The 17,724-nt window shown below is 41.3% G+C and overlaps 1 protein-coding gene across 2 annotated transcripts in view; it reads left to right on the top strand.

Moving 5' to 3' along the window:
• Window positions 1-15,322, top strand: part of foxg1a (forkhead box G1a) — a 74,183-nt gene extending 58,861 nt beyond the window's left edge. The window contains exons 4-5 of one of the 2 annotated variants that reach the window (XM_072698945.1): window positions 13,059-13,124; window positions 14,469-15,322. The gene's annotated coding sequence lies outside the window, so the exon portion shown is untranslated. The remainder of the gene's footprint in view (window positions 1-13,058; window positions 13,125-14,468) is intronic. The other variant, XM_072698946.1, reaches the window with a different exon arrangement.
• The last annotated feature ends 2,402 nt before the right edge of the window (window positions 15,323-17,724 follow it).

Below are 17,724 nucleotides of genomic sequence, written 5' to 3'. Positions count from 1 at the left end.
TAAAGTTAAGGCTAAAACTTTCGTTCTTGGAGACAGCGGTGAGCGATTTCCTTGGAGCGGGATTAAAATTGACCCGAGAGGGGGCGGGCGATAATGAGCGAAGTGGCTGTGAGTGGGGGGAGCTGGCGGTCCGTGAGCGATGAGCTCCACTTACATGCTCTGGTCAAAATTATGCATTTTGTGAATGAATGACCGTCCCATGTACTGACTGCGAACAGCTGACAGCCCCTCAACATGCCACCTGCGCTAGCTGTCTGTGTCAGCAGACCCTCTGGGTGACCTAATCAAAAATGAAACTAGAGCAAAACTAGTAAACCCGGCTAATACTGATTTAATTGCACTGGAGTCTGTATTTGTGCTGAACAGTGCAGATGAGCTAAACGTATCATGTTCTGTTCTGCAGCATTAACAGCAAAAACTGTATATTCAGCAACGTGAGGCAGACGAAACAAAGAACGTTTTATATTTTACCGTGCAAGTTATTAGCTTTCTATTAAGTTATTAATTTATTTGTAATAAGGAATTTATAGAGAACTGTCATAGCAACAGTATGGATGGCATCAATAATTTAGCTGGCTTATATTTTTATATATTTTTACCGGATGTACGTCGCACCGCTATTCTAGATATCTGAAATGACGACAGGGAAACATACTGGCGGAAGACGCGTCATTTTTCCTATCAAGAATTCAATTTCGGATATCCAGAATGTTAATTCTGGATATCTGAAATGTAATTGTGGATATCTGAAATTGAAAGCCCAATAAACATGAATGGCAAAAGTGATGTAATTTCTCCTAGGAAGAATGACATTGTGGATATCTGAAATGGCAATTGTGGATAGGGAGAATGTCATTGTGGATATCTGCAATTGCCATTCTGCCTAGTAAGAATATAATTTTGACTAGGAGAAATGATATTCTGTATATCTAAAATGTAATTGTACATAGTAAATGGATCGTTTTTATGTTAAAACGGCGTCTTATCTACTCTTCAACAGATAACCACAATACAATTGTAGATATCTGCAATTGCATTGTTCCTAGTCATAATTCTAATTGTAGATATCTGAAATTGCATTTTTACTAGTCATAATATGAATTGTGGATATCCGTAAAGACATTTTTGCTAGTCACAATGTATTTCGGATATTCGAAATGACATTATGAATATCTAAAATGGTGGTATCCTTTCGGATATCTGACTATGCAAGAAACATCTCCTGGATGCCCTGGTACGCATCATCAGTGATGTATCCTGGGGTCAACAGGTGTTTCGGGTCTCGCAACATCAAACACCCTCGCCCAGGCGACCCAGCCGGGGGTGATCAGGCCCCGACTTGCGTACCAGTAGCTACCCACGGATCAGCCCTCTTGAGCCACAGCCACCTTGTGGCTTTCTCTGCAGCTTCGCTCACAGCCTGGATACCCCTCTTCTTGGCTGCCCCAGTCACCCCCAGCCGGCCGAGGACTTTGCAGAATGAACGACCTGCAAAGCCCCTGCATCCCACTTCTATGGGCTCAAAGAATGTCCTCCAGCCCCTTCCCCCAGGCCAGGGCCTTTGGGCAGCTGCTGAGGAGATGTTCTAGGGTGCCTCTTCCAAAGCACAGAGGACAGGAAGGTGTCTCACTCTTCCCCCACACGTGGAGGTTTGCTGGACTTGGCAAGGTGTGGTATACTGCCTGCACAAGGAATCGGACGCGGTGGAAGTCTGCCTGCATGATGTTTGCCCAGGTGACCTTGTGCTGCAAGGTACTCTCCCACCTTGTCCTTGTTGGGATCTCCCTGCTGCCTGAGCCCTACGGCCCTACTTACTCGCTCCTCCTCCTCACCTGCACGGACCTCTTCCTGGAGTAGCTTGTGTCTCTCCTTTCCCTGTGCCCTGCTGACCTTGGCTTTTGGGAAATACCCCAAGCCTGCTCTCCCTGTTGCCAAGACCCCCACCAGTGACTTCTGCCTTAGGCGTGACTCTGCCACCTCCACTGCCTTCTCAGCCTTCCATTTCCTTCCCGTCCTTACCTCGATGCCTGCTAATGCCACCTTACAGTCCTTGGAATCCCTGTACTGTAGGGCTTCTCTTGCATGCGCCACCTTGAACTCTTCTGTGAAACCACTGAAGGGTAGCTGCAAGGTGTTGCTTGTCCCATACAAGGCAGCGCTGATAAGGCTGCGGGGAAGACCCAGCCACTTACGAAGAAAGCCACTGATCTTCCTTTCGAGGGATTCCACAGTTGTTATTGGGACTGTGTAGACAAGCAGGGGCCACAAGATTCGTGGCAGGATGGAATGCTGATAGATCCAGGCTTTAAACCTGCCAGGCAGGCCGGACTTATCCACCTTGGTGAGCCAAGCTCCCAGCTCCTCATTTGCCTTCTGGATGGCACCAGAGTCTTTTAGACTGGAGTCAAAGAGCTTCCCCAAGCTCTTAACTGGTTGTTCCGTTATGGATGGAATTGTGGTTCCTGAGATTGAAAACCGGAACTTGTCCGTCACCTTCCCCTTCTTCAGCACCATGGACCTTGACTTGGAAGGTTTGAAACTCATCCTTGCCCATAAGATGAGCCTCTCAAGTCCTCATAAGATCCACCTGCACCCTGGGACTGATGTTGTCGTGATGGTAAGATCATCCATATAAGCTCTTGTCGGGGGCAGTCGAATACCTGACCTAGTTAGTGGCCCTCTACACTCCACCTCAGCGGCCTTAACCACCATGTTCATCGCGAGCGCGAAGAGCGTAACTGAGATGGTACAGCCTGTTATTATTCCTTTCTCAAGGCGATGCCAGTCTGAAGTAACTGACCCGGAAGTTACCCTGAGCCTGAACTTGCTATAATAATCCAGGATCAGGTCCTTGATCTTACTGAGGACACGGTGGTAGTGTAGGGCAAACTCAACCAGTTTGTGTGGGATAGCCCCGTAGGCATTGGTTAGGTCTAACCACACTACAGATAGGTCACCTCTGTTTTCATGGGCTTCTCTGATGAGCAGTGTGACTATGCCAGTGTGCTCTAGGCAGCCAGGAATTCCTGGGATCCCCCCCTTCTGAACTGATGGATCGATGTAGTTGTTTCTGAGGAGAAACTCAGTCAGTCTCCGGGAAATGATGCTGAAAAACACCTTCCCCTCCACGCTCAATAGCGAGATGCTCCGAAACTGGTCGATGTTTCTCGAGTCCTCCTCTTTTGGAATCCAGACTCCCTCTGCGCACCTCCATTGGTCAGCAACTCTCCCTCTTCGCCATATCACCTTTAAGATCTTCCACAGGTGACGAAGTAGCTCTGGGCAGCACTTGTAAACAAGGTATGGTACGCCACTGGGGCCTGGAGAGGCTGCCTTGATGACCTCACTCACCTCCTTCAAGCTCGGCTCTGTTAACTTAAACTCTGCTGACGGTGGGGCAGGGTAGATGAGAGCTTCATTAAGTCCCAAGTCTTGTTCCCTCAGTGGGTCACTCATGTTGACCTGAAGGAAGTGATTCACCTCCTCTACTGAGCACTCCAGCCGGCCACTGCGCTTGTCCCCGAGCAGTTGTTTGGAAAAGCGAAAGGGATTAGTGATAAAAGCTGCACATTTCCTGGCTCTCTCTCTTCCCCGTCTCCTGTGCCACTCTGCTCTGCGGAGGGTCATCAGCTTCTTCCACAAGATGTCGTGCAGTTCCTTTAAAGCTTGCTTCTCCTCCACATCAGCCCTCTTGAAATTCCTCTTGAGGCTTCGAAGCTCCTGATGCAGTTGATGAATCTTCATAGCCCTGCGGTTCCTAGTGTAGGAGGGGGTCTTGCTGTTACCCTTCTTGGTCAGGCCAAACCTTTCTGAGGCATATCTGACAATGATGGTGGTCATTGCTTGGAGCCTGCTGTCAGCATCTCTTTTGGCTACCGGCTTGTATGTTAGCCACATCCTCATCGAACTTCTGCCACTCACTCCGTCTGCTGGCTGGGGGCCACTTAATCGGCTGCTGTGTAGCTACTCTGTTTGGATTGGTAGACTCCGGTGCGTGGAGGGACTGGGCTCTGTGGGGTGCCTCCTGGCCGGGCTCCTCCTGCGTCTCACCAGGTTCAAGACCTGTGCGTTGCACCTCACTCTCCTGTTCCAAACATTTCATTTTGACCTGATGGATCTTTAGGCCACGCTGGTTCTTGCACAGCTTGCCGCAGATGCATGTCTTACTCATAGTCCTTTCCGTTGCGTTGATCGATAACGTAGGGTCCGTCCGATTGGAGATCTCATCCTCCCCCCCTTTTGGGATCTCCTGGGGGTATCTCTCTTTAGGGTTTTCCGTAGCTTGTTAGGGTGCTTTCTCACGAAAGCTGCAGGCTGGGGTGCTAACCCACCCTGCCCCGGGAGCCGTCTTTCCGAGCCGTCAACTGTCTCTCCAGTAGTCACCAACCTGTTCTTGGTTGTCATCTAGTCTCTTCCTAGGAGTCACTGGCTCAGCCAGGGTACAACTATGCAAGAAACATCTCCTGGATGCCCTGATACGCATCATCAGTGATGTATCCTGGGGTCAACAGGTGTTTCGGGTCTCGCAACATCAGACACCCTCGCCCAGGCGACCCAGCCTGGGGTGATCAGGCCCCGACTTGTGTACCAGTAGCTACCCACAGATCAGCCCTCTTGAGCCACAGCCACCTTGTGGCTTTCTCTGCAGCTTCGCTCACAGCCTGGATAGCCCTCTTCTTGGCTGCCCCAGTCACCCCCCAGCCGGCCGAGGACTTTGCAGAATGAACGACCTGCAAAGCCCCTGCATCCCACTTCTATGGGCTCAAAGAATGTCCTCCAGCCCCTTCCCCTGCACTCCTGCTCTAGTTCCTGGTACTTAGCGCGTTTCCTCTCATTGGCCTCCTCAATCCGCTCTTCCCAGGGCACTGTGAGTTCCAGCACGATCAGATGTTTTGAAGCCTCAGATGTGATGATCATGTCTGGCTGGAGGGATGTTTTTGCAATGTGCTGGGGGAACTTCAGTTGTTTACCCAGGTCAGCCTGTAGCTGCCAATCGGAGGCTGTGTTGAGGAGGCCAGTTGTTAACTGTGGCCGCACCTGGAGTTTCTCTCCAGCCTTAATAAAAGAGATTACTTTCTTCCGAGCGTGATGGTGATTGCTGGAGCTGATTGCTGAGGCAATCCTTTCGGCAACTACTCTAAGCACCTGGTCATGACGCCAGCGATACCGACCATCGGCCAGGGCCTTTGGGCAGCTGCTGAGGAGATGTTCTAGGGTGCCTCTTCCAAAGCCTCTTCATAATTAATATTATGACTAGTAACAATTGCATTGTATATATCTGAAATAGGAGTTTTTCCTAGTAAGGATTCAATTTCGGATATCCAGAATGTTAATTCAAGATATCTGAAATGTTATTGTGGATATCTGAAATTCTAAGCCCAATAGACATGAATGGCAAAAGTGACGTAATTTCTCCTAGGAAGAATAATGATGTGGATATCTGAAATGACAATTGTGGATGGGATATCTGAAATGCTCTTTTTGACTAGGAAGAATTGAATTACGGATATCTGCAATACATATCCAGTCTAGCGATTAAATGCTAAAACGACTTGCCATAGGAGCTTCCTCTACATGCCTTTCATTTGTGCAAATTAGCTATTTAGCTGAACTATACCTGGTATGTTATTTATCAATACATGCTGCGATGCAATATCAATACGTAGGTGGCATAGTGCTATGGGATCATGAAAGGCAGATTATACCATGAACTGAGAGGCACAGAGCAGGACCATGTCTGTGCATTTTGCACTAAAACATCTAGTTCCGGGCTTTCAGGGCTTTCACGCATTTCAACCAGTTCACATGCTCACACGCCACACCTTGCATTTCTCATGCTGAGAAGTAAGGGATAACACCCACCAAGGTTCCCGTTATAGAGAATTCATGGATGAGGCACAAGCATACGCACCAGAGTTTTCTGCTGAGTTCATAGCTGTCCTGAGTTATACAGAGTTAATATTATCTACCTACCAGCCAATCCAATTTTGTTTTACTTTTTCTTGTTTTTGGGTAAATTTCAAAATAAGTTACATGTGATCCCGCTACATGTGATTCACTATCTGATTATTTAAAGGTCTACTTTGATTGGCAGGCCAGGCCACTAGGAAATCTCCCAGTACTCTTGATGGCCAGTCCAGCCATGTCAGTACATAAACGTAAAATATTGAAAATCTAATATGCACACAAGCCAGTCATCATCTTTAACAAAATAAGATAAACTTTACTGTTCCCAGGGGAAATTATTGTGCATAGAGCAGCAGAATATGTAGAGCAATACATTTCATGCAAAACAAAGTGCAAAGACATTACACATAGTGTAAAGAGTAAATAAATAATTAAAAATGATCTTGGTGGTCCATGAAAACTCGTTCCCTTCTAATCCTTCAGTTTAGATAGTTGCTACCAGAAACACCTTTATGCCATATTGCATTTCATGACTGTTGGCTATGTATAAATGTGAATCTATGCATGTGAATGGTTGATACCTAATTCACACTAGTGCAACTAATGACAATTACATATATTTTCAATTCATGGGAAGACGTGACAGGGTGTAGTATTTGAAATAGCAAATTTAATTCTCCATGGCTAATAGGTAGTCTTTGGTTTACACAAATAAATGGAAAAATATTGAATCCCACTTAACATTTTTAGATTTTAGATTCACATCAACCCAGAACACAACTGCAGGACACCATTTACTCATGCCACACCCCAGCAGACACACTTGTGGTATAGATTATTAAATTGTACATGTAGCAATCCAACTTTACCTGACCAGATGCGTGACTATTAGTAATCCCGACTACGTATCTGCGCTGGATATCACCTGCACGCCACGTGCCTTGTAGGCGGAGCCTGCATGTCCGTTATAGCTGAACAAAACTACAGCTAAAAGCAGCCCTGGGAACCAAATTAATTGTTTGTCCGTTACAAGTGACATTCCGTTATATGCGAGTCCACTATATCCGATGATTTATCTGCAGTGGACCTCGTCCGTTATAGATGATATTCCGTTATAAGCGGAGTCCACTATAACAGGATTTCACTGTAATCACTAAGTGCGTTGCCTTATCACCACCCTATGAGCCACAGATGGAAGTGTTTTCCAAAATAAAACAGCCTTTGTTATCCATTCACCTTTGGCCCAGCACAAAATGCTCTACGGCCCGGTGGTAGGGGACCCCTGAATTAAACCTGCGCGGGACGGATTTTTCAGTCCCGCTCCTGCCCACTCCCGCAAGATTCTGTCCCGCTACCGCCCACTCCCGCAAAAAATATATATTATTTTTTCCCGCTCCCGCCCGCAGTATTCAAGTTTTGTCCCGCTCCCGCCCACAAAATCCCGCAGGTAAACATATAAGTAGTTTTATTTTTACCGCTTCTTCCCGCTACTCTGTTATTTGTTTCACTTGCTTCCCTTTTCAGTATATATAAAAAAGAAACGGAAAATAAACAAATATGTTTCGTTTTATTTTAGTTTAATTAAATGGAATGATGAACATGGACACGAACGAGGAGCTTTTCAGAACATGCCATCCCGTCCAAGCACCAGGCTGATTCCTTCTTGGGGTGTCTGGTTACATCCCCCGGCACTCAGAGCGCGGCAATTGTAGTTTCTGTAGACAATTAGCCTGTAAATTGTTATTATTTTAATTTAGTCGTTCTTGTTGCTTTTGTGCAGTAGATAAATGAGAATTTGTTTTTAATAAATTAATTTTAAGATAATTACATTTTGCGAGAGTCCCGCGATTAATTCTATTCTCCCGCAACCCGCACATACATGAGGACCTTATCGCCCGCACCCGCATTCACCCATCAAATCTTGTCCCGCTGGAGTGCAGGTGTCTACCCTGAATTAGATGGTTTACTTGCAGTTCCCTGCTTTCCAAGGGGTGTCGCCTTTTCCCCAAAATGTTGCGTACACCTGCTCCTGAGTTTTTCCCCTTAAGTTTTGTATGCTAAATCTAGGATTTTGCATAAAAAGTTGCATGAGCACATTTCAAGCATCATTTTTTGTGTAACTTTGATAAGTGATGTCCCGGTTCTTCTAGAGAATAAATAAAATTTTAATTTAAATTAAATTAACCCTCTCTCTTGGGCATGGTTGTACATGATACTGAGGTGTGGGGGGATTATAGTCCCAGCTACAATACATTGTTTCACATTCAATAGTCAGCAGACTAGCATTGTCTAAGCCCATGATCAATGATGAGTCTGCCCTTTATAAACCTTTCAATGAGGTCTTAATCCTAGGCCTTCTAAAGTAGTCTTTGATTAGCCACATTAAGCTTCACTTATTAACACAACATCTCCAGGAGTCTGCTTCTTTATTAGGGCAGCCTGTAGACTTTTTTCTCAGATATCACCTTCCATGCAGGCTAGGGCACAGTAGTCTATAATGTTTTGGTACTGGAAGTGATCTTCCTCTGTCTACACAAACAGCTCCACCAAGGTCACAACCTCTACTGTTGAACAGTCATTAACCTCTGCCTTATTGTCTACTGGACCAACATTAAACTGACCTTATACTAAGCTCTTTTACAACATCATATGATTCCAAAATTGAACAGACAAACACAGGACTCAAGTGTCTCTGGCAGGGCAAATGTACAGGGAATCGGGTGGGATTACAGATGAATCATTTTTTCTGTCCCTTTCACAATCCTCAGATTAGACATTCTTAGGTTGTCCATCCACATGAGGGCCCACATTACATCTCCATCTGCAATGTTAGCTACATACCCCAAGCAGTAGGCAGAATTGCTGCCCTCTCTGTCCCCATATTTCCTTGCCTGGACCTATTAACAATGAAAGAATATCCTACTCCAGGTCTCTCCAACAGACCTGGAATAACAGCCCTAAGCAGAAGAATTGGCAACAGCCCTTCCCAGATGTGCTTAATGATGTTAGAATGATATTGGAAATGCCATAATACAGTTCCTGACAGTTAAAAAGTATGAGAGCTTGCTGTTAGTTGAGACCAAAGTTAACCCAAATATTTCTTCTCCCTACCTGTCACCCTTTGCACTACCTAATGCCAAAGAATGCAGCACTGACTAAAATAGATCAGCATGCAGGTTAGCTCTGCTTCCATGCCTCAGGCACTCAGTAACAGTGTTGAGAGGCATCATCCTAACCTGGTTCTGTACTAAATTTTGAGTTCATGCTGTATGCTTTGTTAAATATTAAGGATGCCCATTGCTTATCCCTTATTCCAGGCCAACCCGATCTCACGAATTTTCGTGCAGCCATCACGACTTAAAATCTATTTAAACGTGCTGTGATCACGTTTTCGGCTTTTTTTACGTGCTGGGGTAACGTTTCCTCTCCCTATGTGTTTTAATGGGCAGTGCCTAACACCGCCACTATGAGCGCTAACTGGTGACTAAGTGACGGGAAAGTCATGCATGCCCAGAATCATATTGTGTTTTTTGTGATATGATAACGCTTTCCATAACGTGTGACGCGACCTTGCAAAACAGCGCTTGGATTTTACTTACCTTAACTTCACCAGTTAGCGCTCATAGTGGCGGTGTTAGGCACTGCCCATTAAAACACATAGGGAGAGGAAACGTTACCCCAGCACGTAAAAAAAGCCGAAAACGTGATCACAGCACGTTTAAATAGATTTTAAGTCGTGATGGCTGCACGAAAATTCGTGAGATCGGGTTGTCCAGGCATGATGTGTTTTCTTTTCAGGTGCACAAATTGGCAGTAACATGAATATGCATATATTCCTCTAGCTCTAAATTATTTTATTGACTATTCTGTGGTGCGTTTCTCAAAACCATCGTTGCTACCTACGTTAGCAACTTGCGTGGTTCAAACTATGTAAGTACGACGCAGGTGTTTCTCGAAACCATAGTTCAAACTACATAGGTAACGATACTGCGGACTTACGTGGTACGATGCATCGTTAAACGACGCAGGTGTTTCTCGAAACCATAGTTCGAACGAACGTTCGCAAACACTGTCGTTAAGTTGTGTAGCTCGAACTACAGCTCGCGAGCTGTAGTTAGAAGCGTAGTTATATGTAAATTCATCAGCGATGGTGGAAAATGCAGTTTAATAAGGGTATAGTCACCGTGTAAGTAAGAAATTTAATAATCTTTAATACCTAATAAGAAATAATTTAGCTCTACGATCACATATAATGTGAAGGTGTCTGAAAATGTAGTTTGAAACGTAATTGTTGTGTGGGTCTCTGGTCATAAGTACGGTAACTGTCTGTAGTGAGCAATCGGTCTTTGTCAGTCACGTGTCTGCACTGTCTGACACGCCTCCATTCACCATTTTGAAGGTATTCAAAATGTGATTTAGTATGACAGCCTTTCACACAGCACGAGTATCCCATCTTTCGAAGGATAAAGGCGGACGCAAACGCTTGCTCTTGAGTTATATACCTCCAAAATGACGATTCGACCCACAATACACTGCGACTATAGCGAGTGTGACGTCAACTGTCAAAGACCGATAGGGACAAATCTCAGACTGCAAAGTATTCATTAGCACAGGGGTGGCTAATTTTATCCAGAAAGAGCATGCAGCTTTTCACTGCAACTCCATGCTTAGAGCAAAACGTAGAGGACCGATCGACTGAAGAGGTCGCACAACTGGGTTTGAGCAACTGATCCAATGGTTATCCCAAAAAAAACATGCCAACACACCGGCCCTTTCCATAATGGAACAGTAGAATGACACTACAGTGGTCAGATACGAATCCATGCCTTTGTACTCGGGAAATGTCGTCTGTAATGTTTGGTTATAATAATAATTGATACTTTATTGATCCCCTTGGGGAAATTGTTTTTACGCCTCCCTCAACTTGCTCTTTTTGTAGAGCAAGTTGTCCGCGAAGGGCAGCCACCTGTAGCGGTGCCCAGGGAGCTGGGGGTTGAGGGTCTTGCTCAAGGACCCGCAGACGTGCTGAGGCTGGGCTTGAACCGGCGACCTTGTGATTACAGGCACACAGCTTTTATTACACACACCTGTGTATTCCAGTCAGCCAGTATAACAATATTCTGTAAGCGACAACGTCGGAATAAAAGTTATTCTGTTTATCACTCCAAGGAGCGTCGCATTATTTTTCCGCGATTGCTAATTTTGATTTTATTGCCGTTGTGTGACTGACAGAAATTGATGTCACAAATAAATATATATGTGTGTGTGTGTGTGATTATTATATATTTTACACAGTTCGCGAGTGTTTGTACGCGACCGGCTGTGAAAGTGCGTTGTTATTTGTTGCGCATGACTTGCCGTGAGTCTGACCAATCAGCGCTGGAACCACTGTAGTTCCAACTACATAAGTCCTAACTAACTAACGTGGTTCGAACAACTGTGGTACGACGGTTTCGAGAAACAGTCGTTGGTCGGATGTTGGTTAGTTTGAACTACCATAGTACGATGCATCGTTAATGCTAACTTCCGTCGTTGTTCGAGAAACGCTCCCCTGAAGAGTGAAACAAATTTGAACCAACTGAATATGAATTCCTTATCCGAAAGATAATCAGATCTGCAATTTTGTGGGAGATATTTATATATCAAATGCAACCCTAACAATATCTGTAAGGATTTAGTTATTTATCATGAGGGTCAAAAAGGAAAAAGAGTCTGAGTGTTTCCCAAATTCTTGCAGTATTATAGGTATATAACATTTTTAATTTCTAAAAGCTAAAACTTAATAGAAATGTGCCCTTTTCACACAATGACAGCAAGTAAGGATTTGAAAGTGACTCATCTCCCTTTATTCCTTGTGCTACTCACACTTTGGTAAGTGCTACATGATAACTGAAACCTTGGCAAAGTTTGCACACATTCCGAAGCGCCTTTTAAAATAGTGACATCTCCATTGAACACAATCAGCAAAATAGCTGGTCAAATGTCAAGCTCTTCTTTATGAATGTTTTGTAAATAGTGTGTGATAATGACTTTAAATACTTGTGAGGCAGATAACAGTTTCACAACAACATCAATTTTTTCTAGCTAGAGTTGGAGAGTTGCTTGGGGGCCAGAGCTGTCACTGGGATTATTGCACCTCTCAGTCCATGCCTTGCACTTGTGACTGTGACAAGGCTGATCTTGCATTAAATTACATGGAGTCCAGTTTTATCTGCTACATCTCATAATTTTGAAACTTAAGGTCTTGGTGACATGGCTATGGTCCAAAACAGATGCAAACTAAAGAGATTTTTAGTCAAAAGTAAATAAGGTTGTGGTAGCCAAACAATCATAAATTACAATTATAACTTGAAAGGGAGTTGCCTTTATGTTTAAATTAATACATTTTAATTTATATTAAATGTATCTATTTATTCATTTATTTATAATAATACTGGACACATTGAATCCAACCAGACAATTGTTTATATATATAATGAAAGAGTGATTATTATTATTATTATTTATTTTATTGCATATTACAGTTTAAAGTATCAACCAAATACACTAAATGGAAAGTGCTTGAGAATGTCTGACCTTCATAAGATGTAAACATGAACAAAAAAAAGATGTTTAAATGTCTAAAACAGAATTTAGTGATCTTTTATTTTTTTCTATAGGATATGCAAATATACTTGTCATTAATCACAACTAATGTACTTTATTTTGCATGTCATGAAAACAATATTTTGAATAAAAAACAAATAAATCTTTAGTGTCTAAGATCAAACTACATTTTCCTGAAATTACAGCATTCATCGATGTCCTGGTCATATTCTGCATGTAGATTTGATGGGAAGTGATACTGATATCAGGGCACTGAAAATTTTTCAAGTAAGGAAATTGCAATTCTTTTTAAAAGTCAATTTTGGACAAACATTGAGACTAACACCATCAGTAATTTCTCTTTTGGATTTCTATCCCCTCGATAAGCAGCATTCAGAACATTCCAAATGTTATGTACTTAGCACCGTGGCCTCATTCTTCTCAGGTCATAAGTTTGATTTCCACTCTGTCTCTGAGTGTTTGCCTTTTACCTTCCCTCAGTCTAGAAACATATGGTTTGAGAAGATTGCTCTCTCTAAATTGCTTGTATTGTGTGTGCCCTCTAGGCTTCAGGTTCATTGACTGCTTGGTTGTACAAGATGCAAAACAAAAGAAGTGTTCAAAATCCTAAGGTATCAATCGTAAATACACAAAGATTAAAAAACAGAATCTTACCTGTTTCATTGTAAAGTCTAGCTGCATAAAGGTTTATTAATATAGTTACAATGGTAAAATTATTACAGCAGTATATTGAGATAGAAAACTATGTTACAGCCATGGGACAGAATATAAAAAAAAAATCTCATATAGCACATAACATAAAAATCATATAGCAGGGAACAGGTATTGGGGCAAATAGACCTCAAACTGCATACAGAGTACCAGGTCTTCTTCCTGCCCTGCTAAGTCAATTTATTAGCAGATTAAACAAACAAACAAACAAACAAATGACAATCACTGAAGACAGCGTTAAACTCAAGACTGAGCAAAGTGGCCAGAGTGAGCTAAGATAGATAGATAGATAGATAGATAGCCTTTAGGTGTAAATGATTACCATTTGGAGGTAGCCAGCAATGTGGAATCAGGCCAATCTGTGACAAAGATCATGCTTTATATTAAGAATTAGACGTTTGGGATGCATTTTAAATCACATGCATCAGACAATTAATATTTTAGTGCAATTCATCCAGGCGTGTTCATTAAGAATGCTGTGGTCATATCTAATCAATCTGTTCAAAGAATATTAATTAAGAATGGGAATGACACATATTAATTCCATATTAAGATTGAGTGGTAGAGCCATATGACTGCACTGTAAATTATCACCAGCTCCATAATAATTGTATTAAAGGTCTATGCAGGTTACTTTGGTTGGTTATATTCACTTAGTCACTTCCTCCTTCTCTTGTTATGTAGTAAACAGGAGAGTCTGTGTTTAAATCTCACTAGTGACTCATAGCATTACAGTCATACACTAGTAACATGCACTTTAATAGTTTGAGTCCTAGCCCTCTTGTGGTACTTCTTAATATTGCTAAGTAAATGAGCATAGTACACTGAAATGATAAGAAAATGAAACTGGTTTAAATTGCACTTGCCCAGCTGTCACATTTCCTCTTCTTGTCCATGTCATAGGGTTACATATTCCTTTGTTACAGTGACTATCACTATTAAAGTTAGACTGAGGCAAGTTCTAAGCATTTTTTTCATAATTGTCTTAATTAAATTTAGATTTCTGTTATTAAAGATGATTCTATTGTCAGTAACTCATTTTATTTACTGAAATTCAATATAAGTACCTTAATGTGAAATGGCAGGGCCCTTGCTGGTAACTCTATTTCCATATTCATCAATTACATTATCTGCCATTTTTTATTTAAGCAATTTGTTATAAACTGCATATAGTATCTACTTTTCTCATGTCACTGTAATAGCGCTGTTGCCCTTTCTCAGAGTGCATTTGTGTCCTTTTTCAGGTTCCTTATTTCTGATGATGCAGAGCCCCCAATTCCTTGTCCTCGCTCCTGCTTGGAGGACACTGGACTTCCTGGACTTCTTTTTCAGCACAGTTTTCAATGATGTGTTCAGATCTGAGCCTGTAGTGACCATCATTCCATAGCCACTGAACAGTAATAACAGATGCATGCAGAACAATTCAAATTAAAAATGAGTGGTCCTCTGGCTTTCAGGTTAGTCATTAATCAGGCTTATAAATGCTAATAATTAAAGGATGGTTATGTGTTGGTGTTTGATAGAGAATTATGTTATATATGCAAAAAATAAATCCATGCCTCATGTACTCCTTTAATCTTGCTTTGCTTTACCCTGTCTAGCATTATTACAGGAATATGATTTCCTCCAGCAATATAAAGACAAACTGATGAAATTATGATTTTTTTTTTTACCAAGAGTAAACTGGATTTTGTAGGTCATAGTTCAAAACTTTGTCACTTAGGCTTACTTTCCATCATCTGTGTGCAGTGTTGCTGCTGTATATTGTTAGTCTGCAGTATTTTGCTGAAATTAATTACTCAAAGAACTGGCTTTGCCGTAAATGACATGAACAATTTCTTGATGTCATGCCAAATTTTGTACATATATTCATAGAAAAGACACGATTAACTATGGATACACATTGTGTATTGTTAATACCTTGTTTTGTGAGGAGCAAATCACCTGAGGCCAACTATTCGCCTGAGTATCAGAATTATAGGTTAATGTTAGGAAGATAAAAAAATTTCTGTACTTGAAACCAGTCCATCTCACATGTTAAAACTAATAATGACTTGACAGAACTAATGATCCTTTTTACTGAGTGACACTGGTTGAGTTGAATATATTCAGCAAATATAGCTACAGTGATAGCAGTAAGGGCATCATGCATTTACAAGTCATGGTTTGATGCTTTATAAATACTAGCCATTTAGACTTATATATTTATTTTCCATATGTTCTGTTCCGTTCTAAAACATTTTGTGACTTGATGCAAATTTGGTTAGCTCCTATAAAAGACATGACATTTTCAAATGGAAAATAAATTGATATGGCTCAATTAAATTGTAACTGGTTTTGAAAAATCCTGCATTTACTCTGCCCAAAATTGCTTTGTGCCCAGCACTTCTATTTAATTACAGCTAGAAGAGTGTTACATGATAACAGCAAGATACCTTTCAGGTTTCCTCTGTGGAGCTTTGAGCATTAAAATTCTGCCTGAGGCTGCCAGATGCTTTGAGAAATCCCTGTATCGCTGAACAATAGCACACAGGGGCATTTTTTTCTTTTCTCTAAAATGCAAAGGTTCCCGATAACAATACTTTTAGACCAGATACCGTACCACATTATGGATCTCTCCCCTAGAATAAAGGACATTAAAAGCTAAAATCAAAGTAATGATTCCCAATGTTTCAGAGTCACAATATGATTTTCCTACCACCTGAAGAGTACAAATTGACAAGTTGTAGACTTCAGCATGACACACAGCAAATGAGACCACCCGGTTTCAGATTTCTTGCAGTGTCGGCGAACTACAGACCAACTGCTACAGAGAACACGCAAGAGATGACTGTTATGTTTAAAATAGATCAAGACCTTGAATCAGCAATATGTGTAGGGTCTCCAAAATGTATTACACTTTTACTATGTCCAGCTGTAATAATAATAATAATAATAATAATGGAAAAAATTTGCATAAATTCTTCAGTGATGAAAATCATTCTTGAAACCATGAACCATTAACACTATTCAAACACAAAATTGTCCAAGTACAATTTATTTGTGCAAACAACTATTAAATGGTCAGGTGTTATTGCTTGAGGTACAGATACTAAAAATAAAATAAAATAATAAAAAAAAATCTTAACTATTAGACCTAAGCCTAATTTATATGTTTGTCTTATGTTGGCTAAAATTTTTAAAATCATTTGATAAGGTTATCTGAATGAGAACTTCCATTTATTTTTTAACCTGTATTTTATTGACTTTTATCGGTATAGATGGTGTTCATGCAACAGGGATTTCTAATGTAATCTGTAGCAACAATACAAAATTCATGATATAAAATACAAAGCATTAACAATGTCCAACAGGTACATATGAAAGAATGAAATTTTAAACGCTTGTAAAAGGTTTTTATTTTTCTTTGTGGATTTTAACTGTGAGACTCATGCATCTTTCTTTCTTATTTAAACAATACAATAGGCCTTACACTCCAGGGAGAGTTATATGGAACATAAAGCTTGTATCAGCTGAAGGAAAAAAAAGAAAAAGAAAGGAAAAAAAACAACAGCAAAATTACAGTCTGAGGTGATGCAAATGATATCTTTAGTGCATCTTCCCAAAGCTCCAGTGAGCAGGCTGACAGCTGATGCCAGGATTAAACAAAAAGATCAGGAACTTATGACTAATAGCTCAAAGCAATCATCTCTCATTATTTCAATTACATGGGTAAATGCATGCAATCATGTATCAAATCGCTCTTCTGAAGAGGGCCTTTTCACCAAAGAATTTCTATCTGTACCAAAAAAGACAAAAAAGTGCAAATATTTGCATTGATTTTTTATGAAAATACACCTTTGTTTGGAAAAAGAATCACCTCATTGCTACAGCTTACATGCCTTTCAATAGCAAGCATATTAAAGACATAAAGAAAAAAACGCAAGATTGTAAGGCCATTTATTGGTCAGCAAGTAAACTGGAGACAGCCTATAGTTACAATTGGAATTTTTGCACTACCACCACCTGAGCTGTCAGATTCGTAATGGTAACTATTTCTCCCCTTATAATAGTGCCTGCAAATGCAACTCAACTGGCCAATTCGGAGGTCTTAAGGCACCTATGATTGATGAGTCAGTGACGAGGAGAAAATTGCCAACCATGAATAATTCATCAAGCTATCTATTTGCTGTTAAAGTAGCTGACAGGAAAGTTCAGATACTGTCTGGGCACAATGCACTTACAAATCACTTACAAGTATACGAATATTAAAAATACCTGCTCTATAGTTTGCTGGGCTCATATCAGGTTAGGCTACTTTGCTGTTTGAGTTTAAACGTTGTGGAGAAAAAATATCATTGCTTCCTATCTTTTGTATTCCTGGAAAAAGCTCTTATCTGCTAAAAATGTCAAGTTATGTATGTTGACTGGCATTGAGAATAGTGGGTGCCCAGACAGAGTAACAGCAACAGAATTTAAAACAGTATATTTCACGTATGGGCATGCATACCCATTTTATGT

Source organism: Paramormyrops kingsleyae, chromosome 14 (assembly GCF_048594095.1).
Source record: "Paramormyrops kingsleyae isolate MSU_618 chromosome 14, PKINGS_0.4, whole genome shotgun sequence".
NCBI classification, from domain to species: Eukaryota; Metazoa; Chordata; class Actinopteri; order Osteoglossiformes; family Mormyridae; genus Paramormyrops; species Paramormyrops kingsleyae.
This window is presented reverse-complemented; position numbering and strand designations above follow the sequence as displayed.